General features: G+C 44.8%; 1 pseudogene; it reads left to right on the top strand.

Moving 5' to 3' along the window:
* The first annotated feature begins 13088 nt into the window (after nt 1–13088).
* On the top strand, nt 13089–14883 carry LOC110289644 (annotated as a pseudogene).
* Nucleotides 14884–15894: the final 1011 nt, after the last annotated feature.

A 15894-nucleotide genomic window follows, 5' to 3' on the forward strand; every position in this document is an offset into this window, starting at 1 on the left:
CAGCAGAAATTTTCCTGAACCAAACAACAATGACTCAGGCTTTAAGATCAACAATTAACAAATGGGAACTCATAAAACTGAAGAGCTTCTGTAAGTCAAAGGATACTGTCAATAGGACAAAACAACAACCTGCAAATTGGAAAAATATCTTTACCAATACTACATCTGATAGAGGGCTAATATCCAAAATTTACAAAGAACTTAAGAAGATAAACTCCAGAAAACCAAATAACCCAAATTAAAAAAAAAATGGGGAAAAGTGCTAAACAGAGAATTTTCAACTGAGGTATCCTGAGTGGCTGAGAAACACCTAAAGAAATGTTCAACTTCATTAGTCATAAGGAAAATGAAAACCAAAATGACCCTGGGATTCAACTTTATACCGGTCAGAATGGTCAAGATAAAAAACTCAGGTGACAGCAGATACTGGTGAAGATGTGGAGAAAGAGGAACACTCCTCCATTGCTAGTGGGCTTGCAAGCTAGTACAACCACTTTGGAAATGAATCTGGAGTTTACTCATAAAAATGGGACAAGCGCTACCTGAAGACCCAGGTATACCACTCCTGGACATATACGCAAAAGATGCTCCAACACATAACAAAGACACATGCTTCATTGTGTTCACTGAAGCCTAATTTATAATAGCCAGAAGCTCGAAACAACCCACATGTCCCCCGATAGAAGAATGGATACAGAAAATGTGGTACATTTACAACAATGGTATACTACTCAGCTATTAAAAATGATGACTTCATGAACTTTGTAGGCAAATGGATCGAACTAGAAAATATCATCTTGAGTGAGTTAACCCAAAACCAAAAGTATATGCATTGTATGTACACACTGATAAGTTGATCTTAGCCCAAAACCTCAGAATACCCATGATAAAACTCAAAAAGTCCAAAATGTGGGTGCTTCAAACCTTCTTAGAAGGGGGAACAAAATTAGCATGGCAGACAGAGGAAGGGGAGATCTGGGTGGGAGGGGGAAAGGGAGGGGAAGAAAGAAAGAGTGACAGGATCAGGTATGAGAAGAGCCAGGAGAGACATCTAGAGGGCCAGGAGAATGAATAGAAATAAGTAGCAGTGGGGGAAGCTTCTAAAATAAGAAGTTTTACCTCCACACAGCAGACACAAGCCCAGGACACTGAGCTACACACATTAAGGCTGAACTGCCTGCTCGTTCTCCTTCTCCTATTCACAGCCGGAAGTGTAACCTCTAGTCCCTGCCCACTAACCACTGGGCAGGTCTCCCCAGAGCCAGACCTTGACTACCACTTGCTCCGATTGCATATCATAGAAATGCAATGCAGACAGGCACAGCCATGACTGGCGCTGGAGGAGCATGGTCCAACCTGGGTTCATACCTCCACCAGGTCTTTGCAAATCTGATCAGTATTTGCTTACTAAACTGTATGTTTGCCTGAACAGACCTCTCTGTTGTCCTTTGTTTCCCAAAAACTGAACGTAATCTAAATGTAAGAGATGTCTCATGTGACTCTGGTGCCCTGAGTTTGTTGTTAACAGACATAGCCTCTCAGGACTGAGCACAGGTGGCACAGGGTCTGCGAGCTGGCTTAGGGTGGCCATAGTGGGAAATATGTCTGTCAATGGACTCCAGCTAGAGCTCAAAATGTGGGTCAGTAGGGTTAAGTTTGGGATCCTAATCAGGGTTCCACAAAGCCAGGGGTACAAGTCTGAGCCAACAGAGTCACTGCCAACGTCCTATCCACATCCACCCTCGGAGCTTCTCCTAGGTCCTTTTCTGTCAGAGTGCCAGGAATCTGGTTCTTACCCATGCCTCCGGAAGGAGACCTATCACACTGCACACAGAATACCAGAGGCTTTCATTGAGGAGTCCAGAACACACAGCAATGGCTGTCTGTCTTCAGGTGTATCCTATTCTCAAGTTCTGTTTCCAACCTAAGGGCTGCTCTGAGCTGCCTCATTATGTAATTGCAAACATTCCTAATTCTGGAAGGAAGAGGCACAAAAGAGACAGAATAGGAAGGACCCGGTTGTCACCTCCCAGCCCCCTCCCCCCCCACATACAGGGGTTCACGTCTGACTTTACACAGGTTGGACCAATCTCCACCACCGTGCCACACTGTAGCCTCATCTAGTTTTAAATTTTCAATCACTGTATGATTTTATATGAAGAAATACTTGGTTTGTCTTTTCCATTTTTAAGACTAACAGACCTTTTTCTATTTAAAAAAATATGCTCATTGCTGTCCTTTAGATACAGTAAATATAACTGTTGCTCATAGAACTTGTTTTCTTGGTATTTTTAAAAGTAAACGGCAGACTTTATTTTTAAAAATATTTCGCATTTATTTATTTGTGTGATTGTGAAGCTCAGGTCTTCAAACTTGGCAGGAGGTATCATTACCTCCTCGCTCTCAATGATCTATTTTATTTTTTGTGTAAGAGTGTTTTGCATGTGTGTACATTGCCCACAGAGGCCAGAACAGAGTATTAGATCCCCCAGAACTGGATATGGGCCACCATATAGGTGCTGGTAATTGAGCCCATGGTCTCTGGAAGAACAGAAAATGCTCTTAATTGTTGAGCCCTTTCTGAGCTTTGCATTAATTCAAATGTAAATATGTTTTAATATGAGCATTCTGCCAGAGTCCTGGCCCAAAGATGATCTCTTCTGCTGTGAGGACAGATTCTGGAGGAACAATTCGACTGTTTGTCTACGCCTCTAATTTTTGGACAGTGTTTCTTAAGAAGATTTATACTTAAAACATTCCTTATAACCTTAGTGCTGGAAGCTTTGCTTGTACTGTAGTCCCCTGCAAGGTAGCAACCATAGCCAACCTGATTGTATGAGGGTCCAATTTCTACACAAAGATGAATATATCCAGATAAGTCTGTCTATCTTTGCTTTGTATGGCTGGATGGCTTCAGGGAGCTGCATTAATTTTCTCATAAGATAAAGTCTTGTAATCATCATAATTACAATATATGGGTGAATTAAAAATCCTGATCTTGTAATCAAACTGAAAACTGTAGTCAATGGAACACTTGCAATCTTAACCATAGTTTTTTAGTTTCTTTTGCAATATTAGAATATATCTATAACTTTTGGAAAGCAAAACCCAATATTAAACAACCTATTCTCTGTAAAATCAATACCAAAATCATCTTTCACGTTATGAATTTTGCCTGCCAGTTGTTATATATGAATGCATGACAGTTCAGCTTTTAATACCTTATCAAGAAAATATTGTTTTAAACTGGGCGGTGGTGGTGCACACCTTTAAACCCAGCACTTGGGAGGCAGAGACAGGTGGATTTCTGAGTTCGAGGCCAGCCTAGAGTGAGTTCCAGGACAAAACTATATATATAGTTTTAACTCATATTCTTTATAAGTCTAGTTTCTGGAAAAATAATTGCACAATATGTTATCCCAATTTAGAAAAATCTTTAAAGACCTGTTTTCTTGGGTTGGCTCATGCCTCGTGTTGTTTAGAATGACTCTAACTCTCAGTTACCAATTTTAAGCTAATGTTCTGTTAAAAGCAAAAAGCTGTTGGCCCCTTTAAGAGCTGCATGTGTAGATAATCAGCCCCTAGCAGGACTTTTCCAGCTATACTTGACTCCCAGACATGGTGCAGTGTAACTTATCAGTTTCTTCTGTGCAAATTGAGACTGCCTTTTAAACAAGTTAAACTAAATCAAAGGATGGTCAGTCAGCAGATAAAGTTTTAACCATTTTTTTCAACATGAAACAGAAAGCAGGGCTGGTGAGATGGCTCAGTGGGTAAGAGCACCCGACTGCTCTTCCGAAGGTCCAGAGTTCAAATCCCAGCAACCACATGGTGGCTCACAACCATCCGTAACGAGATCTGGCGCCCTCTTCTGGAGTGTCTGAAGACAGCTACAGTGTACTTACATATAATAAATAAACAAATCTTAAAAAAAATTGTCTGTTTAAAAAAAAAGAAACAGAAAGCAATCATTCAAACAAGAAAACAAAAACAAACATAAATTGACAGACATATGGACAAATTGGTGCACCAAGGACAGACAATAGACAGAGAGAGAATAGAACTTGATATCTCAAAGGATCCCAGATCCTAACTAGTACTGCGAATATCTCCATAGGATCTAGAGAGGAAGCAGGGCATCTCCCTATTTCCTCCTATCCCTAGGAGAGCTCTGAAATAGCTTATTTCCATTTTCCTTCTCTTTCGCTAAAAGGTCCCAAACAGGGAATAACTGCTTTTCTGAAACCTATTCTCTCTATCTTTCTCTCTCTCATGTTCTAAGTCTTTATCTCCTTCTGGGAATTCTGAAGGAGAAGGGGGAGGAGGCACAGTGGTAGGCCTTGATAGTTGTTCCCCAATGCCCTGCTTTTCTAACTTTCCTAATTACCCCTCAACTTGTCAAATTGTTTCATTTATATATTTACCATTCCTACTTCTGGGAATTAAGAACAACATAAATGTACTTGAGCTAAGAATTTTTCTAACATCTGTTATTTTGTTTTTGTAGTTTTTTTTTTACTCTTTATTTTATTTTATTTTATTTTATTTTATTTTATTTTAAACCCTATTCCTCCCATCTGGAGCACCTCTTGGCTATGAGCAAATTTTCTTAACTCTATTCCTCTTGTCTTGAAGAATTCCTTGAGATCCCTTTAAAAACAATTCATGCTTACTTAATGCTTGTCCCATAGTCTAACCACTCTTTCTACCTTTCTCGAATCAGTCTCACAGTGCGGGTGAGACTGTGGCAGTCTCTGTGCGGGTCTTCACTCTCTTCCTAAGGAAGCAGCGACCCTGTGCAGACCTTCACTCACCACCTGACTAGTAAAGGTACAGTGCGAACCTTCACTCACTTTTTGACAAATTGGTGGTCCAATGCGAAGAGTGGTCTCTCTCAGACCAAAAACCCAGAGGCACATGCTGGGAGCAAGTTTATCCGAGCCTGCAGCGATAATCAGTAGAGGCCCAGGGCAGGAGAGAGAGAGAGAGAGAGAGGGAGGGACAAGAGACACGAAGAATGAGAGTAAGTCAATCATACTGATCAAGCTCTGAAAAACTTTCTTCAGGAGTGGCAATATAAGCATAAGCAAGAGGAGGCTTCAAGGGAGGAGGGAAAAGCTCGGGGGCTCTCTGAACTTCAAGGGGCAATGGTCACAATGTCCTTTTTACCCACAAACATTCTTACTGTTATGACCAATATTATTCTCTCAGGATTGTTTATGTAAGCTAGAAAATATCCGTAAGGCCATGGCTGAGGCCATGGCTCCTGGGACCGCTGACTTGGCCAAAAGTATTGGGGGAGGGTGGTTAGAGGGAGTGCTCTCTGAGATTGTTCCTCAACAATTTCTAGAGTTACTTTTTCAAGAGTTGTATTAGTCAGAGATTTTATTGTTGTGAAGAGACACCATGACAAAGGCAACTCTAATAAAGGACAGCGTTTAATTGGGATTGGCTTATAGATTAAGAGGTTTAATCCATTATCATCAAGGTGGGAGCATGGCAGCACCCAGGCCGATATGGTATGGGAAAGCTGAGAGTTCTACATTTTCATCCAAAGGAAGCCAGGAAGAAACTGTGTCTTCTGCACTGGTGGAGTTTCAAAGCCCTGACAATGACACACTTCATCCAACAAGGACACACCTACTCCATAAGTAGTAGTGCTCTCCCCTGGGCAAGCTTATTCAAACCACCAAAGAGGGAAAACAATAAAATAGTACTAAGGACCCATTATATAAAACATTTCCTAGTAAAGGGACTAGAATCTCAAATCAGAATGTAAAACTCCCATTATTGTTGGACCAGGTCAGTTGCTCCTACCTGCCCACACCCTGTATTCCTCTAGCCACTTGCATCAGATTCCAAAGTCAACATCCCATCAATAGATGAGATGCCACCCTCATCACCTTGATCAGAAGAGAGACAGGCCATCTCAGCTGACCATGCTGGTTAGCCCAGGCGGGGTTCTGACCACACCACTTTTTATAACTGCTTCACAGATCTACTTTCAACTTGTTCATGTTCCCTTGGTCAACACTATGATTATTCCTTTCCCAACACAACTGTGGAGGATTAGGATCTTGATTAGGATAACAGAGGAAGGAAAACTCACCTACTATGGGTGCTTCCATTTTCTTTTTGTTTTGTTTGGTTTTGTTTTTCAAGAGAGGGTTTCTCTGTGTAGTCCAGGAACTCACTCTTTATAACAGGCTGGCCTCGAACTCAGAAATTCGCCTGCCTCTGCCCCCCAAGTGCTGGGATTAAAGGTATGTGATAACATGCCCGGCTACCATTTTCTGTGCTAGGATACTGGACAGTTAAAGAAGGAAAAGGAGCAGGAATGCCAGCACATCTTTTTCCCTAGCATTCTGGAGACATAAGTAAGTGGATCTCTGCTAGTTCAAGACCAGCCTGCTCTACATAACAAGTGCCTGTATGGACAGTGCTATACAGAGAAACCTTGTGTGATGCCTGTATTTGACTATATCTGGAATGTACTGAAATTCAAAAATGGAAAACACACCTGTAACCCAGACCTTGAGGTTGGAAGTCACAAACTTTTGCTCCAGATCTTGAGGTGGGATGACACATGCTTTTAACCCAGATCAGCATGCACCATTGATCAATATCTTGAGGCACACCTTTAATCTAGGCCATACCTTCTGCTGGAGGTCTACATAAGGACAATTGAAGAAGGAAGAGTTCATTCAGTCATTCAGTCATTCATTCTTTGCACTTACTTGCCATCATGCCTATTTGAATCTACTTCTTCAGGATTCTAGCTTATACAGAAAGCTAACTAAAATACCCAGCCTTGTAGGACTGAACAACTACTAGATTCTTGGACTTTCCATTCACAGCTGACCATTACTGAGTTAGTTGGACTGCAGCCGATAAGATATTCTGATAAATTCCCTTATATAGAGAGAGCTTAAATGCCCCTCAGAGTCCACAAATTAAAGGTTTAGACCCTAGCAAGGCTGGGAAACAGTAGAACTTTTAAGAGATGGATATGGTGTCAGAGTTAGGTCACGAGAAGCATTCTCCTGAAAGACTAGTGAGACCGCAGATATTTCCTCTCTACCTTTGTTTGCTTCTTGACAATATAGTGCTTTCCATCACCAATTAACCCTGCATTGGAACCTCCAAAGCTATACCCTAAATAAGCCATTCCCAGTTCATTATGTTAAGCCTTTTCTGTGACAATGGACAGCTGATGAAAACACACATCAGAACCCAGGAATGTTGTCATCACCCCCACCAAATGATCGAAAAGGTGAACTCCCACTCAAGTCAAGGAGAGAGTCCCCATGAGCAAATCAGATCTTATTATCTCCTGGATTGTCAGCATAGTTGAACAAAGGGGTTGAAGAAGGAGCTTAAGGTGTAGAATTAAATGAGTATGTTGTTTTGGAAGCATTTATATGAAATTAGAAATTATAAGCAATCATGTCTCAACATCAGCACCTTGAACTCCTAGATATTAATTTCTAAATACAAATCTTTGAAAACTAAATCACTCAGCCATACAGGCTTCAAAAGCCTAGGAAAGAACATAGTTAGCTTTTAAGGCCCCTTTGAGAGGGTCCAAGAAAGTGGAAGTTTTAGGTTAGATGGAGAAACTGCCTAAGGTATAGTTTCCATTGCTGTGATAAAACATCACATAGTGTATTCCAAGCTAGCCATGGCTATGAAGTGAGACTGTGTCTCAAAAAGAAAAAAAGTTTTGTTAGCTGTGATATTTCTACTGATTTTTATTGATGAGTGATATGTATTGAATGGCTCCTCAGAGCCTGCTCAGTTTGCATTCTTAGAGTAGGACCACCTGTTCAGGAGTGGCACTGCCTACAGTAAGTTGGGCCCTCCTACATCAATCATCAAGCAAGAAAATGCTCCCACACACTGTCACACAGGCCATCTGGTGGGGACATTTTCTCAGCTGACATTCCCTCTTCCAAAATGACTCCAGGTTGAGTCAAGGTGACAAAACTAGCCAACACATTGACTGAGCCAAATTATACTCTAACACAGTCTGCCAATGTGTAATCTAGAAAAACTGCCTACTGAGTTCACCCTGGCAAGCCTATAATTCACTGGCACAAGAGGAAATAGCTAAAGACCTTTGAAATGAAGCCAATGGGACACTTGGAAGAAGACAAGAGTTAAATATTTTTGAAGTTGAGATTTGCACTAGGTATATAGCAGCTAACAAAGCTTTTTTTTCTTTTTTTTCTTTTTGAGACACAGTCTCACTTCATAACCATGGCTAGCTTCGAATACACTTGGTAGATGAAGCTATCTTGGAACTAGGAGATCAGCCTGCCTCTACCTCCCAAATGCTGGGATTACATCACATCCAGCTAACAAAACAAATATTTAAAATATCATAGAAAAGCCAGGTGTTGTTCATATCTGCAATTTACAACCAGAATAGGACGATAAGGCAGAGGGGGTCAGATAGTGAGGCAAACTGGGAGTGGGGAGCAGGGATTTTTATACAGTTGACAAAGTAAGAGTAAGAGTTTGAGGTCACCGAGCCTGTCCTGTGCAGAACCCCACTCCAGACCACTTCCCACCCCCAGAGATAACTTAATTCCCAGGTTCTTCAATACAACCATGCTCACAGTTGAGACACCCTGCCACCAAAATACCTGGCCCAACTGGGACCCCCACAGAGCCCAGCTCACAATGCTCTACTTTGGTGTCACAGTGCTCCAATGTCCGGTCACAGTGCATACTGTGATGTAAGAGTGCACCATTGTCTTGTCGCAGTGCTCCTGTGTGCAATCACAATTCTACACTGTGGTGTCACAGTGCTCCAATGTGATTTCACAGTGAGCCACTGTGTTGTAGCAGAGGTCCACTGTTGTGTCACAGTTCTCCATTGTCATTTCACAGTGCTCCACTGTGGTGTCACAGGGCTAAATGTGTTGTCACAGTGCTCCAATGTGCTGTCAGAGTGCTCCACAGTTATGTAACAGAGGTCCACTGTAGTGTCACAGTGCTCACTGTGGTGTCACAGTGCTACACTGTGGTGTCACAGGGCTCCACTCTGGTGTCTCAGTGCTCCTATGTGCTGTCACAATTCTACAGTGTTGTGTAACTGTGTTCCAATGTGGTTTCACAGTGAGCCACTGTAGAGTCACAGTGCTCCAGTGTGGTGTCATTGTGCTCAACTCTGCTGTCACAGTGCTTCACTGTGATGTCAAATTTCTTCATTGTAATGTCACTGTGCTCCACTGTGGTGTCACACTGCTCCACTGTAGTTTCGCAGTGCTACACTGCAGTTTCATAGTGCTAGTGCTCCACTGTGCTGTAACAGTTCTCCATTGTGGTGTCACAGTGCTCCACTATTGTGTCACAATGTTCCACTGTGGAGTCAAATGCTCCACTGTGGTGACACACCTCTACACTGTCGTGTAACTGTGCTCCACTGTGGTGTTACAGTGCTATACTATGTTGTCACAATGCTCCTCTGTGCTGTTACCATTCTACACTGTTGTGTCACAGTGCTCCAATGTGGTTTCACAGTGAGCCATGTGTAGTCACAGTGTCCCACTGTGGTGTCACTGTGCTCCACTCTGCTGTTACAGTGCTCACTGTGGTGGCACAGTGCTCCACTGTGATACAACCGTGTCCCTCTGTGATGTAAAAGTGCTCCACTGTGTAGTCACAATGCTCTACCCTGGTGTAACAGTGCTCGAGTCTGGTGTCCCAGTGTTCCAATGTGGTGTAACAGTGCTCGACTGTGCTGTCACAGTGCTCCAATGTGATGCCACAGTGCTCCACTCTGCTGTCAGAGTGCTCCACTGTGTTGTCACAGAGGTCCAAAGTAGTGTCACAGTGCTCACTGTGGTGTCAGGGTGCTGCACTGTGGTTTCACAGTTCTCCTATGTGATGACAAAGGTCTACACTTTTGTGTAACAGTGCTCCAATGTGGTTTCACAGTGAGCCACTGTGTAGTCACCGTGCACCACTGTGGTGTCACTTTGCTCCACTCTGCTGTAACAGTGCTCACTGTGGTGGCACAGTGCTCCACTCTGCTGTCACAGTGCTCCACTGTGATGTCAAACTGCTCCATTGTAATGTCACTATGCTACACTGTGGTGTCACAGCGCTGCACTGTGGTGTCGCAGTGCTACACTGTGGTTTCATAGTGCTCCACTGTGCTATAACACTGCTCCACTGTAGTGTCACAGTGCTCCACTCTGCCGTCACAGTGCTGCACTGTGCCATCACAGTGCTCCACTATGATTTCACAGTGTTCCACTGTGGTGTGACAGTGCTCCATTGGGATGTCAGAGTGACCCACTGTGGTGTCACAATGCTTCACTGTGGTGTCACAGTGCTGCACTGTACTGTCACTGTCACAATGCTCCACTGTGGTGTCACAGCGATCCACTGTCTGGTCACAGTGCTCCTCTGTCCGGTTTCAGTGCTCACTGTGGTGTCACAGTGCTCTATTGTGGTGTCACAGTGCTCCTATCTACAGTCACACTTCTACTGAGGTGTCACAGTGCTCCAATGTGGTTTCACGGTGATCTACTGTGTTGTAACAGAGGTCCACTGTGTTGTCACAGTGCTCCACTGTGCTGTCACAGTGCTCCACGGTGATGTCACAGAGTTCCTTTGTGCTATTGCAGTGCTCCACTGTTCTGTCACAGTGCTCTAGTCTGGTGTCATTGTGCTCCAGTCTGGTGTCACATGCTCAACTCTGGTGACACAGTGCTCCACTGTGCTGTCACTGTGATCACTGTGGTGTCACAGTGCTCCACTGTGATGTCATATTGTTCCATTGTGATGTCACAGTGCTCCATTGTGGTGTTACAGTCCTCCACTGTTGTGTCACATTGCTCCACTGTGGTGTCACAGTGCTCCATTGTGGTGTCACTGTGCTCACTGTGATGTAGCAGTGCTCCTATGTGCTGTCACAGTTCTATACTGTGGTGTCACAATGCTCCAAGGTGGTTTCACAGTGCCCTACTCTGGTGTAACAGTGCTCCACTCTGATGTCACAGTGCTCCACTGTGTTGTCACAGTGCTCCACTATGGTGTTACAGTGCTCCACTGTGGCATCAAATACTCCACTGTGGTGACACACTGCTCCTCTGTGGTGTCACTGTGCTCCACTGTGGTGTCACAGTCCTCAGTGTGGTGTCACAGTGCTTCACTATGGTGTCACATTGCTCCACTCTGGAGTCAAATGCTCCACTGTGGTGACACACTGCTCCACTGGGGTGTCACTGTGCTCCACTGTGGTGTCACCGTGCTTATTGTGGTGTCGCAGTACTTCACTGTGGTGTCACAGTGCTCCACTGTGATGTAACAGTGCTCCACTGTGGTGTCAGAGTTCTCCACTCTGGCGTCAAATGCTCCACTGTGGTGACACACTGCACACTGTGGTGTCACAGTGTTCCTCTTTGCTGTCACAGTGTTCCTCTATGCGGTCAGAATGCTCAAATTTGCTGTCACATTGCTCTACTCTGGTGTCTTAGTGCTCCAGTCTGGAGTCACATTTTCCACTGTGGTGACACAGCGTTCCACTGTGTTGTCACAGTACTCCACTCTGGTGTCACAGAGATCCACTGTGCTGTCACAGTGATCTACTGTGCTGTCACAGTGATCACTGTGGTGTTACAGTGCTCTACTCTGGTGTCACAGTGACACATAGTGGTGTCGCAATGCACCACTGTGGTGTCACAGTGCTGCACTGTGCTTTCACAGTGCTCCACTGTGGTGTCACAATGTTCCACTGTGCTGTCACAGTGCTCCACTGTAGTGTCACATGCTCCATTTGCGGTGACACAGTGCCTCACTTTCATTTCACAGTCCTCCACTGTGGTCTCACAGTGTTCAGTGTTGTATCAAGTGCTCTACTGTGGTGTCACAATGCTCCATGGTGGTGTCACAGTGCTCCACTGTCCGGTCACAGTACTAACTGTGGTGTCACAGTGCTCTATTGTTTTGTCACAGTGCTCCAATGTAGTTTTACTGTGAGCCACTGTGTTGTAATAGAGCTCCCTTGTGGTGTCACAGTGTTTCACTGTCATGTCACAGTGCTCCATGGTGATATCACAGTGTTTTCTTTTTTGTGCTGTTCTAGTGCTCCACTGTGCTGTCACATTGCTCTAGTCTGGTGTCATTTTGCTCCAGTCTGGTGTCACATGCTCCACTCTGGTGACACAGTACTCCACTGGGGTGTCACAGTACACCCCTGTGGTGTCACAGTGCTCCACTGTGATGTCACTTTGCTCCACTATGGTGTTCAAGCTCCAATTGCTGTCACAGTGCTGCACTGTGGTGTCACAGTGCTGCACTGTTGTGTCACATTGCTGCACTGTGGTGTCACAATGTGTGAGGAGCTGCCCTTGCAATCGCCATTACAAGATGGCCCTGACATCTGTTGTTCTAACTGGTAAACAAGTAGTCTGCGCATGTGCTGGGATATTTTTCCATTCCTTGTGCCCTGCCTGTCCTGTGGCGTCATCTGGGCTGATGGTGAGCAGCCAATCAGGGCGATGCACGTCTCCAACTGCTCTTCATGGTCTATTTAAGGACCGGGTTTTCTGTGCTCTGAGTCTCCTCCTCAGAAGCTGATCATCTGTCACTCGAGATGCATTAAAGCTTTACTGTAGAAGGATCCGAGAGTCCTGTGTGTGTTCTTGCTGGCGAGACTGTAGCATGGGACATCTGGTGCCAAAACCCGGGAACGCCTCAACATCGCTGGCATTGAGGAGACCCCCCAGAGACGGGGCGGATTCAGAACTGCAGGGGAAGGTAAGTTTGGAGAGGTATGTCTGACCGTGAGCCTATTGTTCCTTTTGATTTTGGTCTCAATCTAGAATCACCGTGGGACCGGTCGGTAGAAACTTTGGTTTTGGTAGCCCTGGTGCTTTTTTTCTTTCTCCTAGTGTCTTATTGTGTTCATCGTGGTTGGTATTAACTTTGAGGTGTGGTCAGTCCGACGTAGATGAGCGGCAGCACCGTCAAGCTCTGTCAGTCTCTTGTACATAAGGGAGCAGAACGTGGTATTTTACTTTCACTTCTGCTTCAGCGTGCCTTAAGTCGGGCGTAGATCAGCAGCAGGCACAATGGGGTCATCGCAGTCAGTTGTAAACGCACTGCAAGTTGTTCTTAAGCACCGAGACCTCAAGATTGCCACACATACTCTACAAAATTTTGTCAAAGAGATTGATCGTGTTGCCCCACGGTATGCTTGTTCGGGTTCCCTGACCATAGCCTCGTGGAATAAACTGGGAAGAGACCTAGATAAAAAATTTGAGGAAGGAGACTTGCACCTAGGCAGTAAGGCAATCTGGAAGTTAATAAAGAATTGCTTAGAAGATGAGACCTGCTGGCCTGCGGTGATTGAGGGACAAGAGACGTTAGAAGAGGTTCAGGACAGCAAGTCAGAAACCGAACGGGGCGAGAGATTAGGAGCTCGTAAAAAGAAAGACATGTCTAAGAAAAAAGGCCCTCCCCGGAAGTTAGAAAAGGGGGTAGTTAAAAAAGGGGAAGGTGAAAACGCGCCCCCTACAGGTAAACTTAATAATATTTATCCCACCCAAGATTTAGAGGCCCTAGAGCTTGATAGCTCAGATCCTGATGATTTAAACCCTAGTGAAGAGGCAGAATTAGAAGAAGAAGCAGCAAAATATGAAGAGGAAAGGTATGGCCCTGATCAAGGGGTACAGCAAAAAAAATAATAAAAGGGGTGTCATACAGCCGTCACCCAAGCCCTCGGCGCCTCCACCATATGAATCAAGATATGGTGCTAGTTCCTTTCTGTCTCAGGAGGAATTAAAAAAGATTCAGATGGCTTTTCTAGTCTTCGATGCTGGAGACGTGGCGGGACGCATACATGCCCCTGTAGAATACCAGGAAATTAAGGAACTTGCCGAATCTGTCTGTAATTATGGAGTCAATGCCAACTTTACCTTGGTACAGGTTGAGAGATTTGTCAGTGCATCAATGACTCCGGCAGACTGGTAAATGACAGTTAAGGCCACTCTACCTAATATGGGACAATATATGGAGTGGAAAGCCTTGTGGTATGATGCTGCCCAGAATCAGGCAAGAATTAATGCTGTGGCAGAAGATGATAATCAGAGGCAATGGACTTGTGAATTGCTAACAGGCCAGGGACAGTTTGCTGCCAATCAGACTAACTATCATTGGGGAGCATATGCTCAGATATCGGAGGCTGCCATCAAGGCTTGGAAAGCTCTTACAAGAAAGGGAGAAGCTGGAGGCCACCTTACAAAGATTATCCAGGGCCCCCAGGAGCCGTTCTCAGATTTTGATGCGAGAATGACTGAGGCAGCAGGGAGGGTTTTCAGAGACCCCGAACAGGCCATGCCGCTAATTGAACAGCTTGTTTATGAGCAGGCCACACAGGAATGCAGGACTGCAATCACGCCAAGAAAAAACAAGGGATTGCAAGATTGGCTTAGGGTATGTAGAGAACTGGGAGGTCCCCTTACCAATGCGGGGCTGGCTGCGGCCATATTACAATCACAAAAGCGCCCCTCTACTAGCAAACAAAGAGCTTGCTTTAACTGTGGAAAAATAGGCCACCTAAAGAAAGACTGCCCCCTCCCAGAGCGGGCCCGAGTGGCTACTCCTTGCTCTCATTGTGGAAAGGGTTATCACAAAGCTAGTGAGTGCTGCTCTGTTCGCAATATAAAGGGGAGGCTTTTGCCCCCAGTCAATGAATCTGACAACCGCCTACCAAAAAACGGGGTTGTGGGCCCCCAATCCCAGGGCCCTCACAAATATGGGAATCGATTTGTCAAAAGCCAGAGCAACTTAGAGGAAATGAACCCCGAGGAGTCACAGGAGTGGACCTGCATGCCACCACCGACTTCCTACTCATGCCTCAAATGAATGTCCAGCCTATCCCAGTTGAGGCCCCAGAACACTTACCTTCTGGAACAGTGGGTCTGATAATAGGGCAGGGATCACTGACTATGCAAGGACTTATAGTTTATCCTGGAATAGTAGATCATCACCATTTACAAGAAATCCAGGTCCTTTGCTCCTGCCCTCAAGAAATTTTCTCCATTACATCGGGAGATAGAATTGCACAAATGATCCTGTTGCCCACATGGAAAGAGGAAAGAACACAAACACATGGATGCAATCATATGGGCTCTTCTGGCCAAGATGCAGCATACCTAATTATGCCACTAAACAATAGACCCACGCTGCATTTAATAATCAATGGTAAGGGTTTTCAGGGAATTATGGATACAGGGGCTGATAAGAGCATCATCTCCTCACATTGGTGGTCCCGGGCCTGGCCTGTAGATAAATCTTCCCACTCACTACAGGACCTGGGGTATCAATCATGTCCTACAATCAGTTCTACACAATTGGAGTGGCAGACTCCGGAAGGGCAGAGGGGCCTATTTACCCCTTTTGTCCTTCCATTATCAGTCAATCTTTGGGGGAGAGATGTTCTTTCAGAAATGGGCCTGACCTTAACAAATGAGTATTCTACACAAGCTGTTAAAATCATGAGTAAAATGGGTTACAAGAAAGGGAAGGGTCTGGGAAAAAAGGAACAGGGCAGACTCGAACCTGTTCCCCACCATGGTAATACTGATAAGAGAGGCCTGGGTTTTTCCTAGGGGCCATTGGGGCTACGAGGCCCATTCCCTGGGTAACAGAGGAGCCGGTGTGGGTCTCCTAGTGGCCTCTATCCTCTGAAAAATTGGAAGCGGTAACCAGAACAGTCACGGAACAGGTACGCTGGGGACATTTAGAACCTTCCACTTCTCCCTGGAATACTCCAATTTTTGCCATTAAGAAAAAATCAGGAAAGTGGAGGCTTCTTCATGATCTCAGAGAAATTAATGCCCAAATGAACCTTTTTGGCTCCATTCAACGGGGACT

Source organism: Mus caroli, chromosome 2 (genome assembly GCF_900094665.2).
Source record: "Mus caroli chromosome 2, CAROLI_EIJ_v1.1, whole genome shotgun sequence".
Taxonomy (NCBI): Eukaryota; Metazoa; Chordata; class Mammalia; order Rodentia; family Muridae; genus Mus; species Mus caroli.